A 17,193-nucleotide genomic window follows, 5' to 3' on the forward strand; every position below is an offset into this window, starting at 1 on the left:
AAGGAGGAAAGTGGGGAAGAGCATGAAAGGGAGAGGGACGACGTGAAGGAGGAACACTCAGCCACGGCACGAAGATACAAGAGCGTAAACTTGTAGTACAATGTTAAGTTAAAAGATGAAATCACATAAACTCAGACGTTACAAGGATAAACCCACGTAAACACTGAGGATGCTACAAAGATAAAAGCAAGTAAACACCGACGATATTGGAGCAAAAATAAAACCACGTAAACCTTGAGAATACTGGACCCAAAAATAAGCCCACGTAGACCCTGACTATTAATATTACGGCGAAAAATAAAACCCCGAGTCCTAAGAAGATATGAACTAACCACTCGCTCACTCCCTTCACTCCTTCCGCTGTCAATGACGTCTTTCAAACTCAACTCCACACTTGCATCAGTTCCGTGGAGAGGCTGACGAGAAGACGCAGGAGGCAGAGCTTTCAGACTTATGTGCGCCATGTGGCCTGTGTCTGACAATGCACACACAGCCTCCGCTCAGTCCAGACAGCCGCCTTGTGAACGGAACACTGGGGATGCACTTTTTAAAATGAAACCTTCAGCCTACTTCTCGGAATGTGGCGCCTAGTAATATGATGCTCGGCCCCGGGACAACACCCAGCCCAGGGAGGAGCCCATGGGAGTCCCGCCCCGCCCCGCCAGAACCATTTAGAGCATTCCTCGCCTGTGTACATGACTCCCGCGACCTTTCTGAGTATGAACATAAGAATATAAAGCAAGCAAGAAGCCAAGAAGCAGTCCAGCCTACACGTGGCAGTCCCTTGTCTTGCGTGAATCATGTCGACTTGGTTCTATAGCGCAGTGGTTCCCAAACAAGATTAGACGTGTTTATGGATGGGGATGATAGGTGGAAGTAGGTAGGTATATTTCATACAGGGACTGCCACGTGTAAGCCTGGTCGCTTCTTGCAGCTTCCCTTATTTCTTATGTTCTTATGTTCTTAAACGTGAGGGCATGAGGAGGAAACAGGGGAGGCGTGTTGTCTTCCCAACTGTCATTATTTAAAAAGTACATCATGAAATTAAGAAGCAAGTGTTGATCAAAATGTCTCTTGCCGGTATTATTTGTTTTGTTTCATTAACTAAACAGTGCCAAAATATAAACGGCAAAGCTTTATTACATACAAACACATCCTAGCCTAAAGTAACAGAATCTAACCTTCTGCAGTATTATCAAAACGTTTCACTGTCCAATCTCCATAACTCTTAACAAACAGCACTGGAAGTTATGAGTTTCAATAGTGTGTCTTCCTTCCAGTGATAGCATTATCCTGTCTCTGCACCACCCGCGGGAAAAGGACCCAAGAAAAACCCTAGTTATCATCCCCGAGGCCTTTGAAAGAAACAGTTCAGATTCCAAGACTCCTCAAAATACAACCCTTATCTTACCTACAAACAAAAAAAAAATAATAAATAAATAAATAAATAGATGAATAAAAAATCAATAAAAAAATAATACAAAAGAAGAAAAAAAAAGGAAAAACCGAAAAATAACAAATAAATAAAATGAATAAACAAATGCCTGAACTCTACAGAACCAAACAACAATCTTGACAGCGCGTGACAAGCATAAGGACAAGCGCCGACTTAAGAGAAGCGTGATAGAAGAGTGACAACAGGAAACTGCGATACGCGTGTCCGGTTCCTCGCTGTCTCTAAGCGTAGAAGTGTGTGAGAGAGAGAGAGAGAGAGAGAGAGAGAGAGAGAGAGAGAGAGAGAGAGAGAGAGAGAGAGAGAGAGAGAGAGAGAGAGAGAGAGAGAGAGAGAGATGCGTATAATAGGCTCATGAAGTCCTCCCGACCGCTTGGAGGGAGGAAGGGAGAGGAGGGAGGGGAGGGAAGGCCTACGACATACTTCATGGAGGAGGAGGAGGAGGAGGAGGAGGAGGAGGAGGAGGAGGAGGAGGAGGAGGAGAAGAAGAAGAAGAAGAAGAAGAAGAAGAAGAAGAAGAAGAAGAAGAAGAAGAAGAAGAAGAAGAAGAAGAAGAAGAAGAAGAAGAGGAGGAGGAGGAGGAGGAGGAGGAGGAAGCAATTATTGGCTTATCATGACGCACGTGGTTGTATTCTGAGTAAAGACTGGCAGGTTCAGCAATGTGTGTGTGTGTGTGTGTGTGTGTGTGTGTGTGTGTGTGTCGGCCGGACGTGTGTGGTGGGGCGGGGATGCATTGCGCCCTTCATTCAGCCCACCACACATTCCTGCCCCTCAAACAGTTTCCTAACACTTCTGAGTCCCTGTTTGGCTGATCGGCGCCGCGCACATCAAGGAGTACGTGACACCTCGCACTCGCCGCGGCTGTCATCATGCATGCCCGCCACCGCCACTACCAGTACCTTCACTCTCACCTCATCGCATCTCCACTACTCTCAAGAGTCTCTAGTTGAAGTTACACGTGTTTTATAAGGGCGTTTTTTATGGTTCTAGAGACTGATTATCTAGGTTCCTATATTATTAGCAGGAGAAACAATCTTGAGAACCCGGCTAATCATCTCTGTGGTCTTTGAAAACTGACATGATGAGAGAGCAGAGCATTTGAGAATACGGGCTTTGTGCACACGACGCAGCATTGTAACACATCCACGAGGCACTTCTTCATTACCGTGGTCTGTGGTCTGTTTGTGGCTGAACTATGTATGCTGAATGGTGCCCCGCTCTGCTCCGCCACACACACACACACACACACACACATTCATAGCCTCAAAGATAAATATGACAAATTAACTTTAATGAATGACAAGACATTACGAGCTTGACTCAATCCTGTAAAAATACAATTAGATAAGAACAATTAGGTAAGAACACACACGCTCCTTATATATACATCCTATCTTATTCTGAACCACTTAATGTAACCTTAACACACACACACACACACACACACACACACACTACCTTCCCTCCCTAGGTATAGTGCTAGTGACTAATGAGATAATCACAGAAGCACATTATAGCAACAGACACGACTCCAGAAGCTAAGCAAGGAGTAAGGACAGCAAGGAATAATGTGTCCACAGGGAGGCACACGTGACTGGGCTCATCACAAAGGGTATCATGCTGCTCAGGGGAAGAGTGCGTGGTGGCTCAGTGGCGAAGTCCTTGGATAACAAAACAAACCTACTGGTATTGGAATCCTATACTCGCATACTTATAAAAAAAAAATAAATAAAATAAAATAAAATAAATAGATAAATAAATAAATAAATGAATAAAGTAAGAAAGCAATAAAGTAATAATAATGATACTACTACTACTACTACTACTACTACTACTACTACTAATAATAATAATAATAATAATAATAATAATAATATTAATAACAATAATAATAATAATATTAATAGTAACAATAATAATAATAATAATAATAATAATAATAATAATAATAATAATAATAATAATAATAATAATAATAATAATAACAACAATAATGATAAATAAAATAGACATATACATAAATAAATAAAAACTGAAAATAAAACAAAATCCGGAATAACTACAACAATAACACACAAAGCAAGAGACACATTCTACAGGAAAGGAGAAACCATTGCAGTCACGGAAGAGGAAAAAATCGTAAAGAGGAAACGTCTAAGGTACAAGTGACTGGACCGAGTGAAGGGAGGACCTTACAATGAGACAAGACTGATAAAATAAAGCAAAAACATGACCTTCCTCTTTCTTTTCATTTCTACATCAACACCCACACAAGACGCTACATTCTCACAGCAGACCCTCATCCTCCTTCACAGGCTGACAACTCCTCCCTACACCCACACCTTGAAAGTCCAGAAAAATCCCTTTATCTAATTTCCTACAGGTGACAATGAACCTCTGGGAGACCATCACAGCACACCAGTACAGGGCAGACCCACAAAGAATGAAGGTCAGAAGTCTGGGTCAAGTAATCATATCTCATACAAGGGAGGTCAGCACAAAGAATGAAGGTCAGTCTAGGTGTCAAGTCAAGGAAATGAGTTGCCTGAGAGGTTCCTATGCTGTGATGTGAACCAAGAGAATAAGACCAATATCAGTGGGTAAATGATGCACATGACATCACCTAACTTGACCTGACCTAACCTAATGTAAGAGAATAAGACCGATATCAGCTTGTAAATGATGCACATGACCTAAGCTAACCTAACCAAATCTAACAGAACCCTAACCTATCAACAGTTACAATCCACCTGAAAAGTCTTTCATTCAGCTCACACACACACAACACTCCTGATCCCCAAAGTCAAGATTTCACACTTGTACCTTCTTCTACACAGCAACACATGCCATCCAGTCTCAAATTTAAACCCACATTTCCAGACTTCAAGTTAATTATATAACTATGTGACTCTTCTTTACGAACTGGCACCTCAATGGGCATTTTCTTTTTTTTTTCTCTTTTTTTTTGGTCATTGGCCTGCACCTCTCTTACATGAGCAAAATGTATACACAGCAGGCTCCACCCAGAGATTTACACAAGTAGAGTGCCACAGGAAGATCTCTCATAGTTGAGTTGAGTGACAGTCATTACATCCTGTCTGCTTTATCTGTTTCCCATGAGTGAGGGGATGATGCCTCATACAAGTCTCCTCCATTTGTTTCTGTCCCTTACATCTTCCTCTGTGCCTCCCACCCTTTGCAGTTCTACCACAAATTCATCCCTCCGCCTCGTTCTCTGTCTTCCCCTCAATCTCCTTTCCTCTACCGGTTTTCTCCAGGCTCTTAGTCTTCTCTTCTTATTACACAGCTCAATCTCATTTTTTATCTTCTCACCACTTACACAAAACATTCCACTCTTGCTTTCATTATTTCCTGTCACATTCACTGAAGCACTGAATCAAAACTAAACTGCATCCTGTCCCCACAACTCAATAAACAAAGCTGACTCATGTTATTAATGTGCTCTGTGGACATGTTCTAATGGTATAATGGTCCTGGTGAAGCAAATACAGTACCACCCGTCAACCTCGTCTTACACCACCATTCACTTTTGTTACTGTTATGGCCATTATCTATGAGCCTAAACAAGCCTGAAGGGATCATTTAGACAAACCACCTCCAAATTATCACTGGAAGCAAGTGATTCAGTACAATGGTCCCAAAAACTGTCTAGGGGCCAGATGATCATCATGGCCCTGACATCCGAGGTGCCATCCTGCTTTCCTGGTCAGGGGTTCAATCTCCATCTCCAGCCTCTCATGGCTAAAGATTTATCTTGCCTTCAGGTCAATTTCTCAGTGTTTCTATGCAGTGGCCATAGGGAGCATCACAGTTCCGGGCAGTGTGATCAATACTGTGAGGTGACAATTGGATAGTGGTGGTCCATTAGCCAGGGCAGTGTGATCAATATTGTGAGGTGGCAACTGGTAAGTGGTACTCCATTAGCCAATCAAATCATGTGGTGGAGAACCACTTACCTAAAATTGGAATCAGAGACTTGTGGTTTTATGTATGTCTAGGAACAAAAGTCTCTGTACACAAGACTACTGGAAAGAATGACAGCATACCATACGAGGTAGTGACAGGAAGTGCAAAACATTCTGCCAGGCACGAGTGTACGTACCACCACAGAAGACGCTGCTCACTTCTGATGATGATACAGTCTGGAAGGAAAGGAAAACTTCTAAGAAAAATATTTAGAAGGCCACACTGTGGTATCAGCAAGGCCAGCACAACACAGCCAGCACAGCACCACCACACACTCAGCTCAAACCATGACTCAGGGACACAAGCCTTCCTAGTGACTCACATGCATTGCCAACCCTCCATCTGAATCTGGTTAATACCTTTCCTTCTTTTAATTTACTATATGATTGACCTTAGAGAAACATCTTCCATTTCTATAAAGAAATAATTAAAAGTTAAGAAGGAACAAAATCAAACCTTTGGATAAAATTACCACAATCACTAACTATGAGCCACTCAGCTGGAGAGTTTTGAAAGGGTGAAGCCACTTCATTGTTTCCAAGATGTCTTGATGCTCCTTTCTCAAAAACAGTCCATGAAAAAAAAAGATGGGAATACAGAATAAGGCAGAGAATTCCACAGTTAACCTAGGAAAGGCTGACTGTGAGGACTGTACTTTTGCATTAGTAAGGTGGATTAAATAAGAGGGTTGTTGATGTACAATGATAAAGAGAAGGCAAGGAATGTAGTTATCAAGTAAGGGAGTGCAGTACCAGATAGCAGCACAGCAGTAAGGACAGCAAAAATTTGATTCAGAAACACATTAAGATTAGTAACTCCCAAATGAAGAAGAGTTACAGGTAAGGATTATTCTGTAAGTAATGAAATCTCTTGACAAACAGAGATAAGTAAAAATAAGTGATACTTTAATTGACAAGTATATCAGTGGTGGTAGCTGATCTCTCCCAGAAGTGATGGCCAGTGTCCTGTACCACACCACAAGCCATCTTTGTATTCTTACCCTATTCTCTACATTCTACCTGAGTGATGTGTAATTTCGAACCCACTCGTCCTTATCCAGTTCTACTCCCAAAGTGGTGCTAAGGATTTACAAGTGTAGCACTGATTTGCTTCTTAGACGTGACTGAGTTTCTGTGGCACTGAGCTTAGCCAGGTTAAAGTCCAGCAGTAGGGAGCACTCCGAGGTGTCTAAACGATGGGGTAGGCTTGTCTGGGAGCCCCTCGGGAATGCTTTGTGTTCTCCATGGTGTTTGCAGATGTTATAAATCCACAGATTGCAAGGGTATCTCTGAGGCTTGTGAGTGGTGCAGAAATCCTTGGCACCCAACTCATGGTGGGTGTGCATGTGGAAAGCTGTGGTGTAGAATGACAGCTGATGTGAGAACTGCTGGCTTTCACTCTGGGACATTAAGCTGTCTCACCCCACCCAGCCAACAAGAACTGTTACTAAAATAACTACAGCATACATTTATATTACCAGGGCTTGCTGTGGTCACACTAATCACAATATGTTTCGTATATTTTGAAGTGATTGGCTCCTGCTCTGTAGAATCTTCAGTAGTAAAATAATTATTTCAACAGGTTCATGTTCATATACACCAGAAGCTAACCTGAGCAAGACTGTGTGGCATTGAGGCAGAAAGATACTGTTGTTCGCTGAGCAATGTGACAGATGTGCTTGATAGTGACAGTCATGGCTAAGAGAGTGTGTGGTTGTTAGCTAGTTGTGTGAACGAGTGAATGAGCGAGACTTGTGTGAGGCATGAATACGTGTATGAGTGAACGAGCTAGGCTTCAGTCATAAGTGTTAAGTTGAAGTGCGCGGCCTGGCGCCGGGAGATCACCTACCTCCAGCCTTCTGTTCACACCTTCTGTGAATAAACACCTGCACTGTTACCTGCGTTTCCTGTGCCCCTGCTGGTCAAGAGTCGAACATGGCGCAGTGAGTAGGATCAGGACAAGGCTGCAGTGGGTACGGCGCAGAATGGAGAAGCAGTTGGAGGCGCTGGCTGCCCTGCTAGCGCGACAGTCGGAGCAGAGTCAGGCTCGCGAGGAGCGTTTAACCCAGCTGCTGGAGAGAGTGGGGACACAAGCTCCCAGTCGCACCACGGCGAGCAATGAAGGCGAAACCACAGCCCGCAGCACGTCTACCCAGGGCGCGAGGTTCCCGACGTCCGCCACCATCATTCCTCACTTAACGGCGTCAGCATCTTTACGTGAGTTCGACACGTGGCGCCATAAGTTTGAAGGATACGTAACCCTCGCCAGGATAGACTGTCTCTCCCTGGCTGAGCAGAGGGCGGCACTCGCTGCTGTCCTAGACGACGAGTGGACCCGTACACTTCGCTACGGGATAAGCTTACCGAGAGACGCGGAGTTAAGAACCATCCTCGATGCAATGTGTGAGTACCTGCGAAGCCAGCGCAACATCATCATGGATAGAAGAGACTTCTACTCCCGCGTGCAAGAAACGCAAGAAGGTTTTGACGACTTTTTATGTGCTGTTAAGGAAATCGCCAATTTCTGTGACTTTTGCGACCAGTGCATAAACCATCAGCTGCGTGACAGAATTGTCGTTGGGACACGAGACGAAGTGGCTCTGAAACGCATGCTGGAAAACAAGAAACTCACCCTTGAAAACGCCATAGATATTTGCAGAGCATCAGAGAGCGCTAACCAGTGTAGTGCAGTACTAAGGGGCGGCTCTCACTCTTCGAGCCATGGTGTGAACGCTGTCTCGAACTACAGGAAGGGCAGTTTCGGGGGCTCAAGCCCCACGGGCTGTTATCGTTGTGGCAAAGATTGTCGCAGTGACAAAAGGGGATGCCAGGCAATAGATAAAGTGTGTCGTAACTGCGGGAAAAGAGGGCATTTTGCGAGTGTATGTCAGCAGACAGTGAGGAAACGACGAGGAGCTTCGAGGAGTTCCTCAACTGTCTCTCCTCATCGCGGTGCAGGCCCGAGGCGGGGAGCCAGTGCCAGTGTATACCAGCTCTTATCAGGCGTATACACAAAGACGGTGACGGCACGACCTGCGCCCCAGGTGCTCATTACCGCCACACATCCCGCTGGAAGAGACAAGATTACGTGGACTCCTGACTCTGGGGCCGAAACGACCGTTATTGGCCTCGACACGGCAACACTCCTTGGAATCCCGCCCTCCAGCTTGGCGCCCGCTGATGGTGATGGACTTTATGCTGCCGGTAATCACCCCCTCACCTGTGTAGGAACTTTCTCGTCGCACTTGCAACTGGGCGACAGGGAAGCTGAGACTGTTGTGAGCGTGGTGAAGGAGGTGAAGGGGGCGCTGCTTAGCTGGTACGATTCCATCGCTCTCGGAATCCTCCCCGAAGATTTTCCGGCTCAAATCCGACCGCTACGCAGGGAAGAACAGCACACCGGCAACAGCTCCATCAAGTACCCGACCGCCTCGCAGCCACCTCTATCTACGCCCACAGAAGTGATCAGCTGGCCTCATTCCTACGACCCAACGCCACAGCAGCGTGCGGGGCACGCTGCTGCTGTGATCAAGGCCTTTCCCAGCGTCTTCGAAGCAAAGGAAGGTTTACGTGCAATGACTGGTGGATCCATGGCCATCGAGTTGACAGACGACGCTCGACCCTTCGCCGTAACAGCATCTCGTACAATCCCTTACAATTGGCGTGAAGAAATTAAGAGCCAGTTGGAAGAGCTGCTTAACAAGGGAATCATCGAGAGTGTGGACTACCCTACGGCATGGTGCCACCCCATCGTGCCTGTCCCAAAAAAGACATCTGGTGTAAGGCTGTGTGTTGACCTGACACGACTCAACCGTTACGTGAAGAGGCCCGTGTATCCAGTGCGCTCACCTCATGACGCCATCGCCTCGATCGGGACCGGAGCAGTTTGGTTCACCACTCTTGATGCCAAGATGGGGTATTTTCAAGTCCCCATTAGAGAAGAAGACCAGGATTTAACCTGCTTCATAACACCTTGGGGTCGGTACAAGTTTCGGCGAGCGGTTATGGGTCTCGTCTCGTCTGGAGACGAGTATAACCGTCGAGGAGACCAAGCTCTCGGCGACATACCTAACACCATCAAGATCGTGGACGACATCCTGGCCTATGACTCCACCTACAGTGCGCACTTAGCCCATGTCATTCAGATTGTGCGGCGGTGTGACCAGCACGGCATCACTCTCAACCCACAGAAGTTTACATTCGCGGAAAGAGTGGTAGATTACTGTGGTTACTCTGTTTCTGGACAAGGCTACACGACAGACTCAAAGAAAGTTAAGGCAATCTCTGACTTCCCACGACCACAGCACATCACCGACTTACGATCATTCATGGGTCTTACAAACCAGCTTGGAAGCTTTTCTCCTGCTGTGGCTGCAGCTGCACAACCCCTCAGAGATCTCTTACGCCCGAAGAACAGTTGGTGCTGGTCTCCTAACCATGAAGAGGCGTTTGAGAAGGTGAAACAGTGTCTCGTCAGCCCACCTGTCTTGGCATACTTCGACCCATCATTACCAACGATGCTACAGACTGACGCCTCAAGGATGCACGGATTTGGATTCGTTCTCCTGCAGAAGCACAGTGACCAGTGGAAGATGGTGCAATGCGGGTCAAGATTTGTTACAGACACAGAGAGCCGCTATGCAGTAATAGAGTTGGAAATGGCTGCAATCGTCTGGGCAGTCAGGAAATGTGGCACCTACCTGAAAGGACTCCCTCACTTCGATCTAGTGCTCGACCACCGCCCGCTGATACCTCTCCTCAATAGCAAGTTGTTGGGAGAAATAGAGAACCTGCGGCTGCAGCGCATGAGGGAGAAGCTTGCTCAGTATTCTTTCACAGCAAGCTGGCAAAAGGGATCGACACACTGTGTGCCCGACGCCCTCTCACGTGCTCCAGTACAGGACCCAGTGGAGGAAGAGGATGCTGCTACTTCTGGTGACCTCGACCCTCTCCACTCAGCGGTCATCTCAGCGTTATCTGCCACCAATGAGGACGGCGTCCGCTTAGCACCACTCCAGGATCAGACTGTGGAAATGGTACGTGCCGCAGCAGCAAGAGACGGGGAGTACTGCTTGCTCAAGAACGTCATCATCGAGGGCTTCCCTGATCATTGCCACGACCTCGATCACCGCTTGCGTACGTACTGGCCGGTGCGCAGTCTGCTGGCCGTAGACGACGACCTGGTGGTTTACGGGCCGAGGCTTCTTATTCCTCACAGCCTCCGCCGAGAAACACTAGAGCGACTCCATGACAGTCATCAGGGGATGGAGCGCACCAAGCGACGGGCCCGACAAACGGTGTACTGGCCTGGTATGGACAGAGACGTTGAGAACGTCGTTTCTGGATGCTCACTATGCCGTCCACTCCTACCAAGCCAAGCCAACGAACCTCTCTGGCAGGACACGGACACACCCAGCAGGGTGTTTGAGTCAGTTTCTGCAGACTACTTCCACGCAGCAGGCCGTACATACCTCGTGTATGTAGATCGCTTGTCTGGGTGGCCTCACGTGTCTGCATGCTCACGTCCAGCATCGGCTGATCAGCTCGTTCGTGTCCTTCGGGGTGTGTTCGCCGACACGGGCGTGCCTGTTCTCCTGAGGACTGACGGTGGACCGCAGTTCACTTCTTCATCGGTACGGCGCTTCCTGGCTCGATGGGGGGTGGAGCATCGTGTATCTTCACCTCATTATCCACGCTCCAATGGTCACGCCGAGGCAGCGGTCAAGTCCGTGAAGAAGCTGATCCTCACGACCACACAGCAGGGACACCTGGACGAGGATGCGTTCGCTCGCGGGTTGCTGGAACTGCGCAACACTCCGAGGGCGGAAGGGCGATCACCAGCACAAGTCCTCTTCGGTCATCCTATGAGGTCCTGTGTCCCGGCTCATCATCGCTCATACGCTCAGCAGTGGCAGCGCGCTGCTGATGAGTGCGACGCCAAGGCAGAGCGACTGAGGAAGAAAGCGAAACTTCGCCACGACGCGTCCGCCCGTACTCTTCCTCTCCTGCACCTCGGTGGCCACGTCGACGTTCAAGATCACACGACAGGCCTCTGGGATCGCCTGGGTGTCATCGTGGCTGTTGGGCGAAGGAGAGACTACCTCATCAAGATGGGCAGCGGTCGCGTGATGTGGCGTAATAGAAGACACCTACGCCCACACAGACCTCTTGCTCCCCTTCCTGTCGAGCAGCACACCGCTCATGGCGGTGCAGCGCTTCAGCATCAGGGTCACGAGGAACACCACCATCCCGGCAGCCCGGAGCATCAGGGTAACGGGGTACACCGTGGCCGAGAGCAACCAGAGCGTCGAAGCAGCCGACAGCGTAGGGAGCCGAGACGACTGCAGGTGCGGTGGCACCGTAGCACCTACGATTAGTCGTACGTGTTCATTGTACGCTGTGTTTGTTTTGTGTATATGTACCGTGTTTTCTGTACTTCAATCATTGTAACTTTGTTTCATGTGTTACGGTAGCCATAACAAAGATAAGGAATCTTCCTTATGTCTCGGGGGAGGTGTGTGGTTGTTAGCTAGTTGTGTGAACGAGTGAATGAGCGAGACTTGTGTGAGGCATGAATACGTGTATGAGTGAACGAGCTAGGCTTCAGTCATAAGTGTTAAGTTGAAGTGCGCGGCCTGGCGCCGGGAGATCACCTACCTCCAGCCTTCTGTTCACACCTTCTGTGAATAAACACCTGCACTGTTACCTGCGTTTCCTGTGCCCCTGCTGGTCAAGAGTCGAACAGAGAGTAAATCATGAGTATATGAGGGTACACATGAGGGGCCTGAATATGGCACTTGAAATACAGAAGGCAGAAGAATATTGAAGATTAGAAGCACACTGGGTCTTGAGGCTCATAGTGTTAGCAGCATGAATCCAAAGTGAAAGACAAAAGGTAGCATTATTAATGATGCAAGTCAAACACAGTTTGACATGCATCATGCAGTTATTATAAGAAGTGATGACAAAAGATTGTTATAAAATGTTATAGAAGTTTTGGAATTCAACCCACAGCACAAACTACAACATTAGATCATAAGGAGTTATTAAAGTATGACAGGAAGAGGGAAAGCACACACATACATACCAAGAAAGATGAGGTGGAAACACCAAAGATGATTTCAAGGAAGAGCTCACTAAAAGGACCAAGAATAAAGATGGCAGAGGTGGTGGCTTACATGAACACTGGAGTTTAAAAGAAATTATTACTGGAAGCCATGGAGAGCTAGACGCAGAGCTTCAGTGCTGAAACTAATGTGCTTGAGGCTGCCCAGGAGAAAAAGAAGGTTGTACAAGGCAATGAAGGCTGTTGGCAGGAAATAATAATTTGCAACCAAACAAGCAACAAAGAAAACAGTACACTAAGAGGAGAAAAGTAAAAGAATTTCTATCAAAGTAATTAAATAACCCAGATAAGGAACAAGAAATCATTACAAATGGAACATAGATCTCAAATAGCAATGAGGAAGTGGTGGAAGACCAGCATTATGAACACCATGAGAAAATGATAATAGACGGTGATTAAATATGGGAATGCCCAGAGAGATTATACAATGACAATCAAATCTGAATGGAAAAGTTTCAGCCTAGACTCTGCAGCCTCAGTCCAGGATTCTTCACCAGCACAAAGCTGCAAGGTAAGGAAGGCACTTTATCACATGAAGACCATTATCTCCTGAATGAATGACAGGATGTTGAACGCCTCCACTTTTGTAACATTCAGATTGATAAAGGACTTCATAAACATAAATATACAAAGGAACATAGCTCTGAATATCTAACAAGGAGGTAATATTGGCAAATACACATTCATCCAAACATTCATCACATCCTGTAAACACCAAGAATTGTGAGATATACAAGCAAAGAATTTTGAGATAGCTGTTCCTGTGTGGAGGTCTCACATTTCAACATCAGTTACTCAGACATTAAGTGATTAGAATAAGGATATGCACCACATTCCAGTATTATGACTTGAAGTGTGTCATCACAATTAGACATAGTTATAACAAAGTTAAAAGACATTAGGTTCTTGGAGAAAACACACACACACACACACACACACACACACACACACACACACATCACTAACCCTAATCACCAACAAACCATTTTCACATCCAGCATGACAAATTTGAGTAATTTTTGGTGAGTGTACAGGAACGGGTGATGCACTTTTTAACTTATCTACTGAGGCTTGGAATTATAAGACTACATTATGAAAGTAGTTGAATGAGTCTAGCAGCACAACTGATGGCAGTGGACACAAGTGATGCAATATTTAAGAGTTGAACACCTCCAGGGGAAATTCCTAGAAGAGGAAAGCTGGTCTTGTGTTCAATGGCATGGACGAGGTTCTTAATACTGACGCAGTTGTATGTGCATTGGTTTGGTGGACACAAATAATATTGAGAGGAGGCAATTCACTGGTACAATGTTCAACACTTGCATAATGCTTTCATCAACAAAATAAATCAAAACTATCAAATTTAATTCCCTTTCTTCATCAGACCTAATCTCACTTTGAATACAAGTATCTAACCTTCCTCACCCTGTCACTTTCAGCCTTCCTTCCACATAGCAGAACGAACAGCTCACTCCTCATCCCCTCACTGCTGCACTCACTCTCCTGACCAGCTGCACAGTTGCCGGCCCTCAGTCACACAAACACAGCACATCCACTTCACCGTGCTGTTCGTATCTCACACTCCTATCTCACATCACCAAATACATGACTCACTGATTCTATAGTCTTATTTTCACAACCTACTTCATCTTATTTCCAAGTTCATGATGTTTCTCTCATTACCATTTGACCATTTTCTTCACACTGTACCAGCACCACTGCCACTGCTGCAAGCCTTCACAGCAACACAGCACATCTGGACTCAGAATATTATAACAAAATTACACCTGTCTATTGCTGGCAAGGAGTCTTATTTTTCTAGAAAGTATCACTGTATATTTCACTGTTATATATGTCATTACCGTCACCACTATTATTTCTAATGCAAGTTTTTTTTTTCTTTTTTTTTTTTTTTGCAATGAATCAGAGTTGTTTGCAACAGTCAGGTTTGATGAAAAATTGCAATGGTAACATAAAAAATTAAGTATGACATATTACATAACAGAGTAACAGGGTCTTGTCTACCAAAGGAAGATGAGTATAATTCTGTAAATTTACCAGTCACTAAGTTACTGTGGTGGGTCGAGTGGTTCAGGAATAAAGGGTTGACGAGCTGTACTGGATCACACAGCCTGATCACTCCTATAAAGCCCGCACCTCACAGCCACTTTCCCCACACACCTTCACTAAACTGTTTCCCCTTCACCACCACCATGGCCACTTTCACTACCGTAGTCACTGTGCCATTACATCGTCTCTGCTATTATTTTCTGTGTTCTCCATAAAGTTTTGTTTTTTGCCTTATTTGAACACTTCACAATTCAATTAAAGAAAGGTTGTGGTGTTTCTACTTCTCAGCATCCCTCAGCTTGCACTCCTTCACACAGTCACACACCTGAACCAGTTACCACAAGAAATAGAATGAGCTCCTTCTATGGCCATGATTAAATCCAGGTGTGATATATACAAAGGGTTATGAGCAATGGAAGGCAGGGACATGAGAGGACATGATAAGGTACCTTTCTCATTTTCCCACTATTCAAAACTAGCCAAGCACTAGCAGGTGAGTAAAACAAGCCCATACCACTTCCTTCCCTTGCTGAGACTTTCCCCTGGTCCTCACCTTGAAGATTTGTCAATTATCACCTGGTTCTGTGTTTCCTCTGTCACTGCCCACCCACTTAGTAACAAGTTGTGCTGCAGCTCCTCAGATCTTTGAGTTACAAGACACATCAGTAATTGAAGAATAGATGACTCAGCAAACAAATCAATATAAGGATCTGTTCACTACACCACGTCTTGCTCTGCCTACCCTCCCCCTCCTCCTCCACCACCACTACCACAACACCAACCCCTGGCCCCATAACCCATCCCTTTCAAGTCACATCAGGTCACGGTAGAATAACACCACTCAGACTTACACAAAGTTGAACCACATTAAATTCACCACCAAATTCACGTCTGTAACCCTAACACCACCACAACCACCACCACCACACTTAAAAACCCCAATATGAGGACCCTACACTCGAACCCCTACCCTATAAGCAGTATTTCCCCCTTGAACCGGCAGCTCCCCAGGCCCCACCCCCGCAGCCCCCGCCACTCACCCTGTAAAGGTCAAAAAACATCTCAGCCGTCAACTGGCAGGCAGGGGACGACTGACCCCCACCGTGACCTGATGACCCCCGGTGCGAGGTCAGGGTTGGGGTTCGTGTGGAGTGGTGAATGTGAGTTAGTGAGTGGGGTAGATACTCACCTAGAGGCCGTGGAGGTGCAGGAGGCCACGAGGGGGAAGAGTCAGGCCGCGTCCTCCAACACAACCACAACAGACGCAGATAATGTCTTCCCCGTGTCTCATTCCCTGCCTGCGGGCCTTGTTTTTCCCATTATATTTGCCTTCACACACTCCTACCTCACTTTTCTGACTATTTTATCTTACTTTCTCCTCTCTTTCTATGTGCTGTATATGTTCTTACTTTCCTAATGTCTTATTTCCGTATATTTCCCCCCGTTCCCTGTTTGTGTGTGTTTGCTTGTTTTTTTTTTTTTTTTCATTTTTTTTTACTTATCCTTATGTTGGGTTTAAATACTTTAACGTCATTATTTTGTTCAATATTCTGTGTATCTCTAGTTCTATATTACTTTCTCAGTTCAGTGTCTACCTACCGCCTTTTTTTTTTTTTTTCTCTCCGCCCCCCACCCCCCCTTTTTTTTTATCCTTTAATGTTGGCTCTAAACACTGCTTCCTCTTCTTCCTCTTCCGTATTGTGCTTATTGTTAATGTAATGTTCCCTTCACACATGTATGTTTTGTGCTAATACTTTCTCCGATGTTTTATTCCCTCCCTGCCTGCTGCGTGCCTGCCCCCAGCTCTGTTTTCTCTTATTTTGGCTTTAAACATTAGTTTCGCATCATTATTTTGTTTCTTGTTACTAAAAGCTGGTGATTCTTTCTCTACGTGGTGTGTGCGTGTGTAGGTGGGTGTCATTACTGTCTGCAGCTTGCGCATTTCTTCCTCTATTCCTGCTTGTCGCCTTTATCTTGTCTTATTTTGTCTCTGAATACTATTTCTATATCAATATTATGAGTCTTAGTACGGGTTCTTGTGCTGCTTTCGCCTATCTTGCACAATTACTTTCTCTCAGCTACGTAAATATTCGTCTCTTCAAGTCTGCATTCCTTTCCTCGCCCTCCTGTCATCTGTCATTCTCACCCATGTTTTTTCTTCTTGTCGCTTCCCTATTCCCCATTTCCTTGCTTTACAGATGTGATAAGTTTAGTTATATATGCCGCGTCATACAGACTTGACTTCATCTCCCGTTTGTCTCGTGTCTGCCAAGATCAGCTTTATAAAATATTAAATGGCAACATTCTTCACGTGAGTGTTACGTTGTCTTGCCAAATCGCTCCCAGGTCAAAATTTCTCCCGGGAATAATTTAAACCCGGGAGCAAAATCGCTCCATCGTCCAAATTACTTTCAAGAACAATTTGGACGGAAATCAACTACTATATGAAATTTTATTGACTGTATGAAGATTTATTGGCAAATTACTACTGCTTCGTTGTCTGTGAAACATGTTACAGTAGAAATGGAGCAGTAAACAAGCGTTATTTTCTGTGCAAG

At 45.6% G+C, this 17,193-nt stretch overlaps 1 long non-coding RNA gene across 2 annotated transcripts; it reads right to left on the minus strand.

The window, feature by feature from the left end:
- Window positions 1–3,470: 3,470 nt before the first annotated feature.
- Window positions 3,471–16,208, minus strand: LOC135105156 (uncharacterized). 2 transcript variants are annotated; one of them, XR_010270725.1, is made up of 3 exons: window positions 15,825–16,208; window positions 5,521–5,616; window positions 3,471–5,306 (listed from the first exon to the last, which is right to left on the minus strand). It is a non-coding gene; the product is annotated as an uncharacterized LOC135105156 (long non-coding RNA). The 2 variants fall into 2 exon arrangements; XR_010270724.1 differs by having other exon boundaries at window positions 5,577–5,616; window positions 15,825–16,197.
- Between the last annotated feature and the right edge of the window lie 985 nt (window positions 16,209–17,193).

The sequence above is a fragment of the Scylla paramamosain genome, chromosome 11 (assembly GCF_035594125.1).
Source record: "Scylla paramamosain isolate STU-SP2022 chromosome 11, ASM3559412v1, whole genome shotgun sequence".
Lineage (NCBI taxonomy): Eukaryota > Metazoa > Arthropoda > Malacostraca > Decapoda > Portunidae > Scylla > Scylla paramamosain.